The sequence below is a fragment of the Podarcis cretensis genome, assembly GCF_951804945.1.
Source record: "Podarcis cretensis genome assembly, chromosome: 3".
In the NCBI taxonomy this organism is placed as follows: domain Eukaryota; kingdom Metazoa; phylum Chordata; class Lepidosauria; order Squamata; family Lacertidae; genus Podarcis; species Podarcis cretensis.
In genome coordinates this window covers 109,016,533-109,035,069 of record NC_137172.1, presented here as the reverse complement: position 1 = coordinate 109,035,069, position 18,537 = coordinate 109,016,533, and the positions used below count along the sequence as shown (strand labels likewise).

The window sequence follows — 18,537 nt, the reverse complement described above, 5'->3', positions numbered from 1 at the left end:
TGCTGCAGTTCTTACACCAAACCATCTCACTTTCTTCACAGAGGGGCTGAGACTGCGCTGCACAGTGAACTGTGGATTACAGTGGTGCCTCGCAAGACAAAATTAATCCGTTCCATGAGGCTCTTCGTATAGCGGTTTTTTCGTCTTGCGAAGCAAGCCCATTGACAGCTTAGCGGATTAGCACTATTAGCGGTTTAGCGGCTTTTAGCGGATCAGCTGATAAGCAGCTTAGGGCTTAGGAAAAGGGGGGGGAGGGGAAAAAACCCGCAGGAACTCGCAAGACATTTTCGTCTTGCGAAGCAAGCCCATAGGGAAATTCGTTTTGCGAAGCGCCTCCAAAACGGAAAACCCTTTCGTCTAGTGGGTTTTCCGTCTTGCGAGGCGTTCGTCTTGCGGGGCACCACTGTATCCCCTTTTGAGTCACAATTTGAGCTGAGTCTTTGTTCTGACCAGCTCCATTGCAAGGATCCTTCATAAGGGAGTTGCTGCCAGGAGCATTATGCGCAGGTGTATTTTGATGCACTGAACAGAATGAAAGTTTCTGAGTGATGGCGAAGGGAAGAACATTCAACAGGACTTTGTTTGTTTGTCTTGTTGCTATTTTGTTAAAGTTGTTGATATTGATTTATAGATATGAATGCTGTAGTACTTCATGAATCCTATACAGTCGTACCTTGGAAGTCAAACGGAATTCGTTCCGGAAGTCCGTTCGACTTCCAAAACGTTCGGAAACTAAAGCGCTGCTTCTGATTGGCTGCAGGAAGCTCCTGCAACCAATCAGAAGCTACGGAAGTCCCATCAGACATTCGGCTTCCAAAAATAGTTCGCAAACTGGAACAGTCACTTCTGGGTTTGCAGAATCCGGGAGCCAAAACGTTTGAGAACTAAGCTGTTTGAAAACCAAGGTACGACTGCAATATGATTTTTGGTGTAACTGTGATGTTTGGCTTATTTTTTAGTTGTTTCGTTAATAGTTTTACATAGATGGTAATTGTTTTGTTTGTGATTTTTGATTGTTGTACTGATGATTTGTTAAGTATTCTATACAATTTATGCTGTATTCATGATGTTCCATTATGTTATTTTTATCTTTTGTTTGTAATCAGCTTTGGGATTCATTTGAATAAAAAGTGGCATAGAAACAGAATCAATCAATCAATCAATCAATCAATCAATTAATTCCTACTTTAAGAGAAGGGATTTGCATGTCCTCCTTCTGCCAAGAGAGGAGAGATTCAGAACACACAGTAAATTGCCTCCTTTAAAATTGTAGGTGCTACTTTTAAAAGGGACGCGGGTGGCGCTGTGGGTAAAAGCCTCAGCGCCTAGGGCTTGCCGATCAAAAGGTCAGCAGTTCGAATCCCCGCGGCGGGGTGCGCTCCCGCTGCTCGGTCCCAGCGCCTGCCAACCTAGCAGTTCGAAAGCACCCCCGGGTGCAAGTAGATAAATAGGGACCGCTTACTGGCGGGAAGGTAAACGGCGTTTCCGTGTGCGGCTCTGGCTCGCCAGAGCAGCGATGTCACGCTGGCCACGTGACCCGGAAGTGTCTCCGGACAGCGCTGGCCCTCGGCCTCTTGAGTGAGATGGGCGCACAACCCCAGAGTCTGTCAAGACTGGCCCATACGGGCAGGGGTACCTTTACCTTTACCTTACTTTTAAAAGAGGCTAACCAATCAAACAGCCCAGTTTTTATGCCATATAATGGGCCCCAGATACAACTCTGGCAATAGCGTTCTGATACAGTAGATGAAAACAAAAAAAGGAAAAAGCTTTTAAAAAGAAGCATCTGAATGCTCTTTTAAGGGCAGTCCCTTAAATAATACCTTACAACAGCCCAGTCTAGGGATGACCAAGGCACTGATGCAATTTGCATTATTCAATGGTGACTCAAAAAAGGCCAACAAAGTTGTGCAAGACCCATGTGACAGTGCCAGTGAAATAATTACACAGAAAATAGGTTTTTTTCCTCCATTTTAAGACCAACCCACCCACACCAACACACAACCTTCTGCTGATGACCAACAGCCAACTAACGTAAGCTCCCATGAATGCAGTAACTGGAGAAAATGCCAAAATGGAAGAACCAGCCAAAATTCATAGAGGCAGATTTTTAATAGTACTAATCTGCTTGAGTTGGAAAAAAGAGAACTGGAAATCAATGTCTCCTGCAGGATTCATACCTGATTTGTTTAGTTGTTAAGAAGTTAAAACAGGCTAGATTGTCATGCTAATCTGATTTAGCCGAAAGCAATTGCAATCCATGCTGCAAAAGCAGTTTCTTTTGAGCTATAAAACATTACTGTTGTCTATAATTTAGCTTGTTTGGTTTATGGCTACCTGGTAACTTGCAGCTAATACCAATTGATTAAGAAGTGATCAGGTTACAAAGAGAAACCAGCTGAGCACATATAAATGTTCTTTGCAAATGATTTAAGTATGCTTACTATCATTACCAGTCATTATTCAGTTCTCTTGTAATGTAACAGAAGATTCTATTGGTTCCAAGCAAAACAAGTAGATAAAATTTATAACATTAACACAAAATAAAAATGAGAGAAGTATAATTGAACACAGCAGAACTAAATTAGTCTTCTGTCCTATATAACAGCCTCAGGAAAACGTGCTGACATACTGTGAGATATTGATATCTTCATTATGATAGGCATTGCAATGTTAAATCAGGCATGGAAGAGAAATGTTATGGCTACTGTCAAGTACATAGCTAAATTCAACTGATTTCAAGTGGGCTGGATAGAACAAGTCAATTCACATCAATTCAGGAGGAAGTCCCACTGAATTCAGTGGAACTTACTCCCATGAAAGGGTACATAGCCCCGCACTCAATATATACTGAATGTAGGATACACTAAAACATGGCTAGGAGTATTTATATTTCTTTGTATACCTTCACTATGCTTGAACATGTCTGCATGCACTTGACTATATGACAAAAGCAGTATCTGAGAGCTGGGAAAGAAAAAGAAATGGAAGTCACCAACCAGCCTCCAAACCAAAAGCTATTTCACTGAATTGTCTCCATGACAAAATGAATCCCTTAATGCTTGAAGTTCTGATATGCACAGAGCACCTACATTTCAGTCCAATGAAAGAAGCTGGAAAAATAACATCTTTGACCTCTCATTTCTGAGCAGTGCTGAGAGTTGGTTCCGCAAACAACACATGTTTACATCAGGTAAAAAACCAGTGGTAAAGATCAGGTGCCTCATACGAGCTGAAATTCCTTCCACTGACATTACATTATCACAGAATCGGGGGTCATCTAGTCCAACCCCCTGCATAGGAATCTCCACTGAAGCCATTCATGACAAATGGCCATCCAACCTCTGCTTTAAAACTTCCAAAGAAGGAGAGTCCACCACTTCTCGCATGACTCCATTCCACTGTCAATGGGTTTCTCCTGGCAGAAAGTTCTTCCTATTAAGTCAGAATCTGCTTTCTTGCCATTTAGATCCGTTATTTTGGATCCTCCCCTGAGAAACTAGGGGGGGGGGAACCCCACAAACTTGCTCCATCTTCCATGGATGAAGCCATCCCTCAATACAATTCACTGCACAGGGATCAGAAATTATACAACCTGTTGATGTAACTGATGAAGCCATCACCACCTAACATTCTCCAAGAAACAAAGGTTCCTTTTCATCAGAGCTGATCTCAATGGCCCCACACTTAAGTTGTGAGTTAGATACAGTGGTGCCTCGCAAGACGAAAAGAATCCGTTCCGCGAGTCTCTTCGTCTAGCGGTTTTTTCGTCTTGCGAAGCAAGCCCATTGACGGCTTAGCGGATTAGCGCTATTAGCGGTTTAGCGGCTTTTAGCAGCTTATCGGCTTAGCGGATAAGCGGCTTAGCGGCTTAGAAAAAGGGGGGGGGAAACCTGCAGGAACTCGCAAGACATTCTCGTCTTGCGAAGCATGCCCATAGGAAATTCGTTTTGCGAAGCACCTCCAAAACGGAAAACTCTTTCGTCTAGCGAGTTTTCCGTCTTGCGAGGCATTTGTCTTGCGGGGCACCACTGTATGTTGAAAGCTGCCTTATACCGAGTCAGTCCACTGGCGCATCTAACTTAGTGCTGTTTACACAGACAAGCAATAGCTTTGCAGGGTTTCAGACAGTACAGTCATACCTCGGCTTACAGATGCTTCAGGCTGCATTTTTTCAGGTTACATACCGCTGAAACCCGGAAGTACTGGGTTATTGCACAAAAGCAATAAATCGCGCTTTGCACGTGCGCCGAAGTGCTGAATTGCAACCCGCACGTGCACAGACGCATAGCTACGGGTTGCGAATGCTGCGGGTTGCGAATGTGCATCCACTGTAGTCTCTCAATGCCCTATCTGGAGATGCTGGGGCTTGAAGCATGAACCCTGTGCATGCAACACAAATGCTCTACCACTGAGCTATATGGTCCATCCTCTTTGGAAACTTAATACAAAACAGCCATTGAAAGGTCAGAACACAGCAAACACAAAAGGTGTACTCGTGCTGGTTTCAAGTAAAAAGATCAAGTGTTTTCACGAAGACAGATGAAATGGCCTTTAAAAACCTATCAGTTTGATTTTGTGTGCCCATACCATAAACTAATTGGTGCTCTTGCTCTCTCAAATGTCATAGGTAATTGGCTAGTCAGATAGCTATGGATTTTGATATCTTTCATACTTCTACAAGCACACAAATCCTGCTATGAACTCCATAACTGTTTCTTAAGCCACTCAATTTTATGTGCTCTGTTACTGATGCAATACAAATAAGTTTCAAAATAACCTCCAAGCTGAGCCTGATGGGCACCACTGTATTCACAATTACCTTTTACAGTGGTACCTGGGGGAAAAAACCCCACAAGCTTGCTCCATCTTCCATGGATGAAGTCACCCCTCAATACAATTCACTGCCCAGGGATCAGAAATTATACTACCTGTTGAGGTAACTGATGAAGCCATTCCCACTGAACATTCGCCAAGAAATAAAGGTTCATTTTCATCAGAGCTGATCTCAATGGCCCCACACTTAAGTATTCACAATTACCTTTTACAGTGGTACCTCGGGTTACATACGCTTCAGGTTACATACGCTTCAGGTTACAGACTCCGCTAACCCAGAAATATTACCTCGGGTTAAGAACTTTGCTTCAGGATGAGAACAGAAATCGCACGGTGGCGGCACGGCAGCAGCAGGAGGCCCCATTAGCTAAAGTGGTGCTTCAGGTTAAGAACAGTTTCAGGTTAAGAACACTCCAGAATGAATTAAGTTCTTAACCCGAGGTACCACTGTACCTTACAATGGGAAGCTGGACATAGCGCATAATGCAAGAACAAAACCCCATCTCCCTTTGTTCCAGAGGGGTATAAATTCACTAAGCAGTCTCATTCTTATGTTCAAAGCATTTGCAGAATCAGCAGCTAATTAGAACCATAATGATGGAAAGTTTAAATGGATTCTGACAGGTAATAAATATTTAAGTCTAAGATTCTCCCCCCCCCCCCCGCTCTTGATTGCACTCAAAGATGCACCAAGGCTTTGCCATGGTACCACCTCCCACACTACGCAGAGGACTCATTTTTTAATTCAAAAATTGGCAACTCCATAGAAAACCCAACCTAAAGAGACACTGAAATCAGTTCTCCTCTAGGCTTCAATTGCAAACACACTTAAAGCACAATTCTATTGCACCTACGTTGGTGGCTGGAAGAGGTTAGGATGGCAAGAAGCGATTCTTGGGCAGGGAGATAGGAACTGCGGTGGCAGTGGGCAGAAAGCCCCGCCACTGGGCCTATTTTGAATCTGCTGGATCCCAAACTATGTGAATCCCCAGAGGGCTTGACCATCAGCCCCCTCAGCTGTATCACAATGGAGCTAGTGCAGTGAAAGGAGAGGAGCCTCTGTTTTCCACAACGGGGGAAAAAGGTGGCAAGGTTCTGGGTGCTGCCCTGCTCCTCACCAATCCCATTTAGGATTCCACTGATATGTGGGCTGCCACTGGAACTGAAGCCCATTTCAAAAATTGCACAGCTGCAAATTCAGGTTTCCTTCACTATATGAAGGTAAAGGACCCCTGGACAGTTAAAAGCGACTATGGGGTTGCGACGCTCATCTCGCATTCAGGCCAAGGGAGCTGGCGTTTGTACACAGACAGCTTTCCGGGTTATGTGGCCAGCATGACAAACCGCTTCTGGTACCACAGAACATCGTGACGTAAACCAGAGTGCATGGAAACGCCGTTTACCTTACCACCCCAGTGGTACCTATTTATCTACTTGCACTGGCATGCTTTTGAACTGCTAGGTTGGCAGGAGCTGGGAGAGAGCAACGGAAGCTCACTCCGTCGTGTGGATTCGAACCGCCAACCTTCTGATCGGCAAGCTGATGAGGCTCAGTGGTTTAGACCGCAGCGCCACCCTCATCTCGCCCTTCACCATATACTCAACAAGGAACCACATCTCATCATGGCTCCTTGATGTTTGCATCGTATAGATATTATCCTTTGCACCTTACTTTAAATTTCTGAGTACATATACTTAAGAAATGTTAAGCCAGGCATCCCCAAACTCAGCTCTCCAGATGTTTTGGGACTACACTGGTACCTCTGGTTACGTACTTAATTCGTTCCGGAGGTCCATTCTTAACCTGAAACTGTTCTTAACCTGAAGCACCACTTTAGCTAATGGGGCCTCCCGCAGCTACTGCGCCGCGATTTCTGTTCTCATCCTGAAGCAAAGTTCTTAACCCGAGGTACTATTTCTGGGTTAGCGGAGTCTGTAACCTGAAGCGTATGTAACCTGAAGCGTACGTAACCCAAGGTACCACTGTACAATCCAATCATCCCTGACCACTGGTCATGTTATCTAGGGATGATGAGAGTTGAAGTCCCAAAACATTTGGAGGGCCAAGTATGTGTGTTGTGGCCTTTGCTTTCATGTTGCACATTTGGGAATTGCGATGATCCATCAGCAATTGCCCCAGTCAAAGTGGTCCTGTCCTGACTGTCCATTTAAGACTGCCCCAATTTGCCATTCCAGGAGCCAGGACTGTTGCAACTCAGCCAGCATTCCCGATCATGTAAAACTGGGATCTCAAAAATCCAAACCAATTATAAAAGCCTTCTGGCTTTTACAGGTGGTACGGAATGAGTACTACAGACATGAACATCACATTCCCATGGACAGCATTCTGCTCAGGAGACTCTTAAGTCTATATAGATGATTACTGAAAGCTTGTCTAATAAGTGAGAATTGGCTTGATTCTCAATGCCTTCCATCAGGCTCCGTTAAGTCAAAATACTGAATTTTCTGAGAAAAATTAAATAGCATCTGGGTATGAGTGACAAGAAAAGTAATGCCAAAACCTGTTGTGAGAAAGTTATTCTGACATATTTGATATTCATACTGAAGTGATAAGATGCCCATTAAGGAAGGAGAAACGTATTCCGTGGGCCTTGCTAATGCAGTGCCGGTTTTCTAAAAAAATTGTTATGCAAGTATTTTGGGTGCACTGTAATGCTGTACAAACTCTGTAACTGACGCCCTGCTCAGAAACCTCAGTGTAGCATATAGTTAAAGTTACAAGCCATGGGTGACATTCAACGATGTCCGCCTACTCATACAATGGAAATCTGTGTGTGCAACACTGGTTTCTCTTCTCCCCTCCCTCCAACTCTCCAAGCACCCCCTAAAATCTGCTCCAATGTGGCGACCAATCTTCATAAGCTTTATTTTATTTTATTGGGGATGAGGGGAGCTACAGTGGGAGGATAGATTTTTAAAATCTCCTTATCCAAATAGATGCTTGCTGAATCTCTTCCAATATCCACAAATCCCTCTAGGAACAGGATCGAACTGTCTTTGTTTTTTGACATTCACTTATTCCTCTACCCAAATAGTAAAAAAATGTACAGTGATACCTTGGTTCTCGAACGGCTTAGTTGACGAACAAATTGGCTCTTGAACGCCGAAACCTGGAAATAAGTGTTCCGGTTTCTGGACGTTTTTCAGAAGCTGAACGTCTGACACTGCTTCCGCTTGAGTGCAGGAAGCTCCTGCAGCCAATCGGAAGCCACGCCTTGCTTTTCCAACAGTTTCGGGAGTTGAACAGACTTCTGGAATGGATTAAGTTCGAGAACCAAGGTTCCACTGTATATACAAAATATTCCTAGAGTCTAATTGTGTGGCAGGCATTCCAAACGAAGTTCTAGAAACTAGATTGTCGCTTCTTTCAGATAAGTGAAGTCTCCTCCACTGACTACTGGCGGCCATCTGTTTTTCAAAGATCAAAGACTATTCATAAAAATATAGTGATTTAAAAGAACCTGTGTTAAAAAGCACACACAAAAAGCATGCATAACACACACACACACACACACACAGTGCTAGGCTGAAATTTCCTAGTGAGCTCACTCTCTCTCCTTGTGTTAGGTCATACTATCCCCATCCATTGGAGGTAGGGGGAGAGAGAGAATTAAAGAACACACAGTGAGTTTTGAAAAAGCGAGCAGAGCACTGTAGAGAGCAGCTTACTGTGAAAATACAGGTGGTGCCAAAACAGCCCACACAGACATCAATAGGCCTCCAAAATAAATGTCAATTAAAAAAAGGCAGATGTAGCATGCAACTCTGTCCAAATGAGCAGCTACTGGCACTGTTAAGTTATAATGATGTGCAATTAATGAGAGAATTCTTTTAGGGTGGTAGAGGAGATGGAATTACAGGCCCATTATAGATCTTATGAATTCAGTTTACTTTTTCCATTATTTATTACTCGCCTCTCCCAAGAACTGTTTGCTAACGTAGCTATACAAATATTGACGTCTGTTAACACATAAAAAGATATTGTTATTGCCACAATCACAAAAACTAGCATAATTAATGTCCGCATTGCTAAAAATCAAGTCTCTGCAAAAAAGAGAGAGAGAGAACAAAACATTTGCATAGGCGAATCTTTCTTTAAAAGATTGTTACTTCAATACCCAATATACCTTTTTGGATTTTGGTGGTGACAGAATTTAAGGAAATATATGTCATCAATACACTGGTTAAAAGGCAGATTGTTGAAAAGGACTAAAGAATCTTTAAAACTGACTGATAGCCTTTCAAAGAGGGTTTGAATTTCAGGGGGATAAAGACTGAGGGCACAAGGAGAAGGGGAAGACAGAGGATGAGATGGTTGGACAGTGTTCTCAAAGCTACCAACATGAGTTTGACCAAACTGGGGGAGGCAGTGGAAGACAGGAGTGCCTGGCGTGCTCTGGTCCATGGGGTCACAACGAGTCAGACACGACTAAACGACTAAACAACAAAAAAAAAAGCACATGAACTTGATAAACAGCACACTTGTCTAAGTCACAGAAGATGTAGGTAAAGGTAAACGACCTCTGGACGGTTAAGTCCTGTCAAAGGTGACTATGAGGTGAGATGCTCATCTCACTTTTCAGGCTAAGGGAGCTGGCGTTTGTCCACAGACAGCTTTCCAGGTCATGCGACCAGCATGACTAAACTGCTTCTGGCGCAATGGGACACTGAGACAGAAACCAGAGCACATGGAAACGCCATTTACCTTCCCACCGCAGCAGTATCTATTTATCTACTTGCACTGGTGTGCTTTGGAACTGCTAGGTTGGCAGAAGCTGGGACAGAGTTTCTGGGAGCTCACACCGTTGCATGAATTTGAACTGCTGACCTCCTTCTGATTGGCAAACCCAAGAGGCTCAGTGGTTTAGACCACAGCACCACCAGCATCCATTCACATAGGAGTGGGAAGGGAAGACTAGAAAATTCAGATGGGCTTAAGCTGGGTGGGGGACAGTTATGAGATTCTGGCTGTTTTGTTATCTTTCTTCCTCAAAAAGTCAATGTTGAGTGACATGTGAGCGATATAAAACCCACCCTTCCAACATGGCATTGAAACTGGTATGACTGAACAGCGATCTTCTGAAAACTGCATGCAGAACCTATGTTGCTCATATAATTCCAATCAATATGCAGAGGACAGAAAGATCCCCAGTCCCTTAACTAGTTCATGGCAGGCAAAGGTCACACAAAGCTGCATTCACACACAGTTACAGGACTCAGCTACATTAGTAAAGAAACTACACACTGAATGCATTTGAAACACGCAACACTAGTTGACACCAGAGAGCCAGAATTGTTTAAAACAGGATTTCTCATTGGGATTTTTTTCTTTTGTTAAAACGATCTAATTTCTGAATTATTTATAGTAGGGTTTTTCCCCCTGTGTTTAGAGCCACTCACATTCCCACCTGGGCGTACAGTGCTACCTTGGTTTGCAATCGTTTTGGATTACAATCGTTTTGGATTACAACCACATCAAACCCGGAAGTACGTGTCCCTTTTTTTGGGATTACAACCCCCCCCCCCATTTTGGAGGCCCCATTGGCGAAAGCGTGCCTTGGGTTACAACCTGTTTTGGTTTACAGCCGGACCTCCAGAACGGATTATGGTTGTAAACCAAGGTAACACTGTATGTACCTCATTGTGATGAGGCTGCATTTTAATATTTTAATGTTTCAATATTTTAATGTTGTATTTTAATCTTGTTTTTAAGTTGTATTCATTCAACTTGTTTTTATTATTGCTTGTTAGCCACCCTGAGCCCAGCCTTGGCTGGGGAGGGCGGGGTATAAATAGAAATTATTATTATTGTTATTATTATTATTATTATTATTATTATTATGCACTTGCTTCTGAATTGCTCACAGAAATATTCTATACCAAAGCATATAGGCTTGAACCTTAAACTACCCTTCTGTTCGTTTATGGATTCAGATCCATAAAGGCTCCCATGGCTGCAGGTGGGGGGGGGGAGAAATTTTCACCTCCTTCTTGTCTTGCAGCCCCTGTCACCACCTCCAATGTTTTTTGTAGGATGCTCCAACATTATGGAACAGAATTGGGTGGCACTGCAGCAAAACTGCCCCCTTCCTTTTTTACAAGGTCAATATTCTATGACTAAAGATCCACTCACAAAATCATAAAAGACTAGAGTAGGAAGAGGCCACAGGGGCAATCTAGTCCAATCCCTGCAATGCAGAAATCTTTTGCCCAACTCATGGGAGCTTAGGATCCTGGGCACAATTCTTTCCCCCCTTCCAAAGGAGGATTACGTTTTATGTAACCAAACTGCATTCCTCAGAAATGCACTACCTTCTCTGCGGGGGTAGAGACACCCCGAGGAAGCAGGTAATGGGCTCAACTGGAAGAGTCATTTCACTTAACTGCCATGTAACCAGAACAGGAGTTAAAACACATTAAAACAGTAAAAGTGCATTTTATCAAATTACACTTCAGTACAAAGAAATAACTCTAAACAGGCTAGAACAGAGTAACAAAAACTGAAAAATATACCAACAGAGTTCAGTTAAAACAGTGGACAAATTTTCAACTAAAAATCTTGATGTGACGATAGATACGACTTTTGCATTTATAATGCACTTTAGAAAAATCAGTTCGGGAGGGGGCTGATAATTACTGAGGTCATAGCAGAGGAGGAGCTTAACCCTTTTTATCCCAGGGCAAAAATTGCTCTTCAAAAGCAGCTATTTGTATTGGGAGGGAAGGTCCCATTTCTGCCAATACATATAAAGTAGTTTCAGAAGGAGAAATGGGCCTTCTGTTATGAGCACTGCTGTTGCAAAACCTACCAATGGTATTTGGAATAAGTCACAATGAAAACTAATTAATATTTTATCTGTTTGTGCAAATGATTGCACATCGCAGCAAAGAACAGTCGTTCACAAGTTCTTCAGTCAGAATTACATTATCTTGTTACAACCTACACCCATAACAATGTTTTGCAATTCTTCAAACTGCTATAGAACATGAAGCCAGATTATTCCAAACCATTTCCCTTTGATATATCCAAAGAGCCCTCAATGCAGAGGAAGCAAATTCCTGCATCTGCAGTGACATCTAGTGGTGAGGAAAACAAAGCGTAGGTAAGTTTTGAACAGCCAGGACAGGATATTTTTTCTTCATAGCTGAATAATGCAATTTTAAAACTATAACCTTGGTGACTTTTTAGAAGTTATGGGATTTTCCAGAAACATTCTAAACACTAAAGTAAGGGGAAATCAATGATAAAATAAAATAACCACCGGGATCAATTTGCAGAGCAATTCTGCCAGGCTGTGGTGTTTATGGGGCAATGGAGTTGGTACTGAAAAAGTCATCTATTAAGCTTAGCCACAAGCTCAGAGGTGGGGCACCATATCCTTAACCAACTCACTTTTGCAAAAGACTGAGAGGATGTTGGCAACTGGCATTTTGGGACGGTGGCGAAGCATAAGCCGCTTTAACGAAACTTCAGCCAGTTCAACAAGTATGGTAACCAACATGCCAGAACAGTCGTTTGAATTTGCCCTCGGGTTTCGGCAGAAGGAAGAAAAGATACAACTGTGATTATTCGTTTTGAGAGGCAGCCGCCTTTTCAGAGATCTGAAAGTTTGGCAGAGAAGAATGCCAGAAGCCTTGGCCGGGCATTAAACCGTTGACCTAATGACAATAAAGCCCTATGTAAGCACAGAACATATTTGTGGGAAGGATGAATTTCGACTGGGGAGCAGCAGGACAAAAGTTTGGAGAAGAAGGGGAGGAAGGCTTTAAAGCTTTAAATCCCTGCTTTATATTCCAGCTTGTTGGCATTGTTGTCATAGTTATATTGCTACTATTGTTGAGGGACAAAGAGCTGTAGCATGCTGGTGGGAGGACAAGCAAGCATGCAGAACTTTTGAAGGTGAAGACAGGAGGGCTGGGAACCATGACACAGATGACTAAACATAGTAAATCAGCAAAGAAGAGCAAGGATAAGAAGAGGAAATTAGATAAAGTGTGTCTTGGGGCAGGGTGGAGAATTGGGGAAGATGACCAACAAAGTGAGAAAAGAGATTATGTGGGGTGGTGGGGATTGAATACCGAAAACAATTATGATCAAATTCCGGGAGCTCTGTGTAACTAGGTAGTGATAGCCAGAGGCGTTGTTTAAGGAGAATTGTACTTGGATAGCACAATTCAAATTTTGTACACAAAAAGTAACGCTGACCACAAAGAATTAAAGTTAAGAGAAGTGAAGACAAGGAGTGCTCCTTGGAACTGGAAAATAATTTATTTATTCAAAGCATCTATACTGCATTTTTCAGAATGAAAAGCTTCCAGGGAAGCTTATGAATGTATCAAGTTATTTTAATAAAAGAAACACCATTTGATCCTAAACATTTTTTTCTTAAATGACTCCAAGCATTTTTCTGCTATTATTTGCTCATATTTTGCACACACGTGTACCAAATTAAGTAGACATGTGAAATAAATAAGCTATATTTGGTTGACGAATATACAAAAACACCGTCTCATCTCCCCTGATCCTATTAATTAACACTGATTCAGTTTGAAGTGCTTGCAATGAATTTCCTTCTTCCTGTAGGATCAGGTATATGGTAGAAATAACTGCTCAAGTTTTATTGGTGTGGTGTGTTCAACATGCAAAGGGTTAAACTGGGGACAGAGAAAGGGTACAAACACAAGCCCTGCTCCCAGCGCCTCCTGGTGTCCAGTCAGCTCTTCAGGTTTTGGTGCTATCAACAACCATAATTCAGAGCATCAGCTTATTAAAGGCAGCCAAGGAAGCATTCTGAGCAACTCAATGCTCACCCTGAATTTTTAAAAATGTCTTATTGGTTACAGGAAGTTTCACACAGATTTCACACTATATGACCCATCTGATAAACAAGCATATGAATTGACGCCTACTCTCCCATTTTTAATATGCAATGTTACTATAGCATAGCCTTCTGTCAATAACACAAGACAGATACAACTATCATGGGACAAATGTGGCCTGCTGAATCCATTCAGCTGCTAAGGCAGAGCTTTAGATCAAGTTACAGAGATCTCAAAAACATGATAAATAAAGAAACCACCCTCTTCATTCCCCAATCAGCAATCCTTTCATTAAGGAGAAGTGAGACTGAGCAGTTTTAATAACACACCTACATACACGAGAACAATTTTCCTCCAAAAAACATAGTTCATGGTGATTAGATTTTGCATTGACAAAGCTGGGAAGGCAGTACAGTCGTACCTCTGGATGCGAACGGGATCTATTCTGGAGCCCCGTTCGCATCCTGAGCAGAACGCAACCTGCGTCTGCACGGGACGCGATTTGCCGCTTCTGCGCATGCGCGTGACGTCATTTTGAGTGTTTGCACATGTGCGGAGCAGTGAAACCTGGAAGTAACCGTTCTGTTACTTCCGGGTCGCTGCAGGACGCAACCTGAAAAGATTTAGCCCAAAGCTACTTTAACCAGAGGTATGACTGTACACAGCAGATGGGTCAAACTAGTCAACACCTTACTTGGATTTCACAGATAAGGAAATTGATTATAGACAGAAATACACATTGGGGGGGAAAGGCATTTGAGTATGTATGTAGAGAACTCACAAAAGCAGATCCTATACTAAACTGTCAGGTTCAGACTGTAATAAAAGGTAAAGGGACCCCTGACCAGTCACGGGTTCAGTCACGGACGACTCTGGGGTTGCGGCACTCATCTCGCTTTATTGGCTGAGGGAGCCGGCGTACAGATTCCGGGTCATGTGGCCAGCATGACTTAGCCACTTCTGGCAAACCAGAGCAGCACACAGAAACACTGTTTACCTTCCTGCCGGACCGATACCTATTTATCTACTTGCACTTTGCCGTGTTTTCGAACTGCTAGGTTGGCAGGAGCAGGGACCGAGCAACAGGAGCTCACCCTGTTGCGGGGATTCAAACTGCTGACCTTCTGATCGGCAAGCCCTAGGCTGTGTGGTTTAGACCACAGCACCACCCGTGTCGCTATAATAGAGTAATAGAGATCTGCAATTCTGCCAAATAAAATATTTGTGAGAACACCACAGAGATCACTCCATAATTTTATAATGGCTTCTCTCAAGTTGGTAAAGTGGGAAATGATTTTGTCTTCCAGAATTATTCAAAATCCCAAATCATACATGAACCCTATTCCCATGCATATAATACAACAGAAAATGAGGGCATAGGAGCATATTTTAACTCCACAATATAAATTAAGCTTCCTTCCATAACATAAAAAATACCCATTCTGACCTGACCGTGTCTGCATTTCAAGGTGAAATTAAAATGAAATAAGCCAATCTTGCATTGCTCCTCCTTGCTTGTGCAGAGAATAAACCACAATGCCTGGTCTAGTGTTATGTCTAAACCAGAGGTAATAGTTTTGTTTCACTCCCAACAAAGCATGATCTGCAGCCAAAACCCAACTGTAGCTGAACCCACATCACGCTTTGTTTCCTATGAACCCTCGGGAGGATGACTAAAATAACCCAGGTAGAAGTGTTCATGGTAAACCATTAGCTATATCTTAAAGTAATCCAACTTCAAACCATGGCTTATGAATCTGGCTTCTTTTTAAAACAAAAACTATTGTCATGCCTCACAATCAGGAGTCCTATGAGGCAGAGTCCAGTTACAGCAGCCCAAGTAAGATATGGACTCACTTCCTGGCCCATCCAATGTGGAACTAAGGTCACTGGAGCTCACATATCCTTTTTCCTGAACCCCAAGCATACAGCTGTGCCACCAGACTGAGACGGCTGGCCCTCCAACTCCTCAGATCAGGAGAGCCCTGAGGATACATCCCAAAAGCCTGAAACCCCAGGGCCTAAAAGCAGCCAGTGACTGCAGAGGAAGGCATTTGCCCTTGAAGTGTTCAGGGGTTGGGGCCTCTAGTTGATGAATACCTAGCCCAGGCTATAGACTGCTCCTGGACACTGCTGAAACAACTTGGATGTCTTGTCTCAGCTACAGAATTGCTAGCCGTGGTCCTGAAACCCACACCCAAGTACCCCTCACTTCCCTGATTGCTGGAAACCCTGAAACTATGGACCTACCCCTTGCATGGTTCATTGCTTATTCATAGTTTTTGCAGCCCACACATCAGGGCACATAATTAAGATTTAGCCATAGTTTAGGATTTGAGCACAACACTATATTATTATGTTTCTATCTCACCTTTCCTCCAGGAATCAAGGTGGCACACATGGTTCTCCCCACTCCCCATTTTCTTCTCACAACAATCCTATGAAGTAGGTTAGGCTGGGGGGTGTTGACTAGCCAAATGTCATCCAGTGAACTTCAAGGCTGAGCCGGGATTTGAACTCTGGTCTCCAAAGTCCTAGCCTGACATTCTAACCACGACAACACACTAAACTGCAGCAGAATTGAAAACAGAAGCCAAAGCTTCTAATCCACCTTATAGCCATGGTGGAGAAAGGAGGAGTTTGTAAGCCCACGGTTCATTGTGTCTCCCTATCACAATAAATCACGCTTCATTGTGATATCCCAACTGGCCCAATGGTTGATAATAGATATTAGAAAGTAATGAAAGACAATACACTCCCTCACTGTTAATTCTAAAAATATGAACCAGCGAGGGTCGATATTGTTACCAGGCAAAGGGCCTTCTCAGTAGCGGCGCCCACCCTGTGGAACGCCCTCCCATCAGATGTCAAGAAAATAAACAACTAGCTGACTTTTAGAAGACATCTGTAGGGAGCCCTGTTTAGGGAAGTTTTTAATGTTTGACATTTTATTGTGCTTTTAATTTTCTGTTGGGAGCTGCCCAGAGTGGCTGGGGAAACCCAGCCAGATGGGCAGAGTATAAATATCTTCTTCTTCTTCGTCTTCGTGGTATTGCTTTCCTTTTCTTGGAAATCTCCCATTTCATGTTAGCTGGGAGGTCACATTAGAAATAAACAGGTTAAGGATGTGCCTTGTCATGTCAAGATTTGTCTACTTCCCTCAATCTGTAATGTACAAAACAGACCTCAGGTTGAGTTTTTCAAGATAGGTATATGTTGTTGTTGTTGTTTAGTCGTTTAGTTGTGTCCGACTCTTCGTGACCCCATCGACCAGAGCATGCCAGGCACTCCTGTCTTCCACTGCCTCCCGCAGTTTGGTCAAACTCATGTTTGTAGCTTCAAGAACACTGTCCAACCATCTCGTCCTCTGTCGTCCCCTTCTCCTTGTGCCCTCCATCTTTCCCAACATCAGGTTCTTTTCCAGGGAGTCTTCTCTTCTCATGAGGTGGCCAAAGTATTGGAGCCTCAGCTTCGCGATCTGCCCTTCCAGTGAGCACTCAGGGCTAATTTCCTTAAGAATGGATGCGTTTGATCTTCTTGCAGTCCATGGGACTCTGAAGAGTCTCCTCCAGCACCATAATTCAAAAGCATCAATTCTTCGGCGATCAGCCTTCTTTATGGTCCAGCTCTCACTTCCATACATCACTACTGGGAAAACCATGGCTTTAACTATACGGACCTTTGTTGGTATATAATAGATATAGATAAAGATAGGTATATCTAGATATAGATAAAGATAGGTATATAAAGTATATATAAAGATAGGTATATAGGTATATATAAAGGAGAGCAAAAGGAGAGCGAGAGAATGCTGAGTTGCAATTGAAAGTACAGGGGGAGCCAATATAAGCTCTGGAAAGCCAGCTTTTCCAGCTGTTTTATGCTGCAGAAACAGTATATTTTATGCCGTACACTTAAAGTTTGCTTCTTCCCAGGACACAGAATTTTAGCATGCAATAGTGTAGTAGAGCAGATAAATTAGTTGATGTTTCCATTTCCCCTAAAGCAACCATGTTGTACAGATCCAAGCTAAAATATGAAACATAAGCTAGTTACACATGACTGGCACATCAAACTTGGGTGGAGAGGGAAAGAAATCAAATAAAAGCAAGGCTTTTTTTGGGGGGGGGACAGCACCACGAGAGTGAGAAATTACTTTTAGTAAGAAATGATGGCATTGTTTAAAAACCCTTATATTGTAAAAAAACTAAACCCTCACAAAATTCTGAAGTATGTGAATATTCTAATTCCCAATTCAATATCTGGGCAGAAATTACACAAATCAGTTCATTCTGTCGCACCATCTGCTAGGCAGTTTTCAGTTCAACACTGAATTCCAGACTGCGTACTTTATTTTGAAGTATGATATCCTTGGGTCATTGACAAGTCCGTTAACGCCACACATATGAAAAGTGAGCTGCTTAAGTTTCTATAAAATGTCACTATGTTGGAATGGCTGTGCGTGAGGAAGCAGGTTCAGTATGTCCCAGATATGAAAAGGGACTACAGTTCATTAAGTCACATTTAAATGCATGGTTATCCACGCAAAGACAAGATTAATGAATCTCTTGAATCTGTCTATACCTATTCAAACCTTTTACCACATTTGAAAATTGACCTGAAAAACAATAATTTCCATAAGTAACTGGGTTATTTAAGTGCTGAGCAGAAAGTATGAATAAACCAGATTGCATGAAAGTCTTGACCACTTTTAAAGATTTAATTAATTTGATATCCTGAAAACTTGCATGTTTGCTTTAAATTCTTCCTCAGAAGTTCTCTCTTAAGCTTTTAACATAAGGTCTTTGATAAGGGAGAATTTTTAGTAAGAATTAAGGACTCTACTTTTTACTTTCATGA

General features: G+C 42.6%; 1 protein-coding gene across 4 annotated transcripts in view; it reads right to left on the bottom strand.

The window, feature by feature from the left end:
• The window catches only part of KIF16B (kinesin family member 16B), a 110,552-nt gene that overhangs the window by 58,822 nt on the left and 33,193 nt on the right, over positions 1-18,537 (bottom strand). The gene's annotated exons all lie outside the window — the stretch shown is intronic.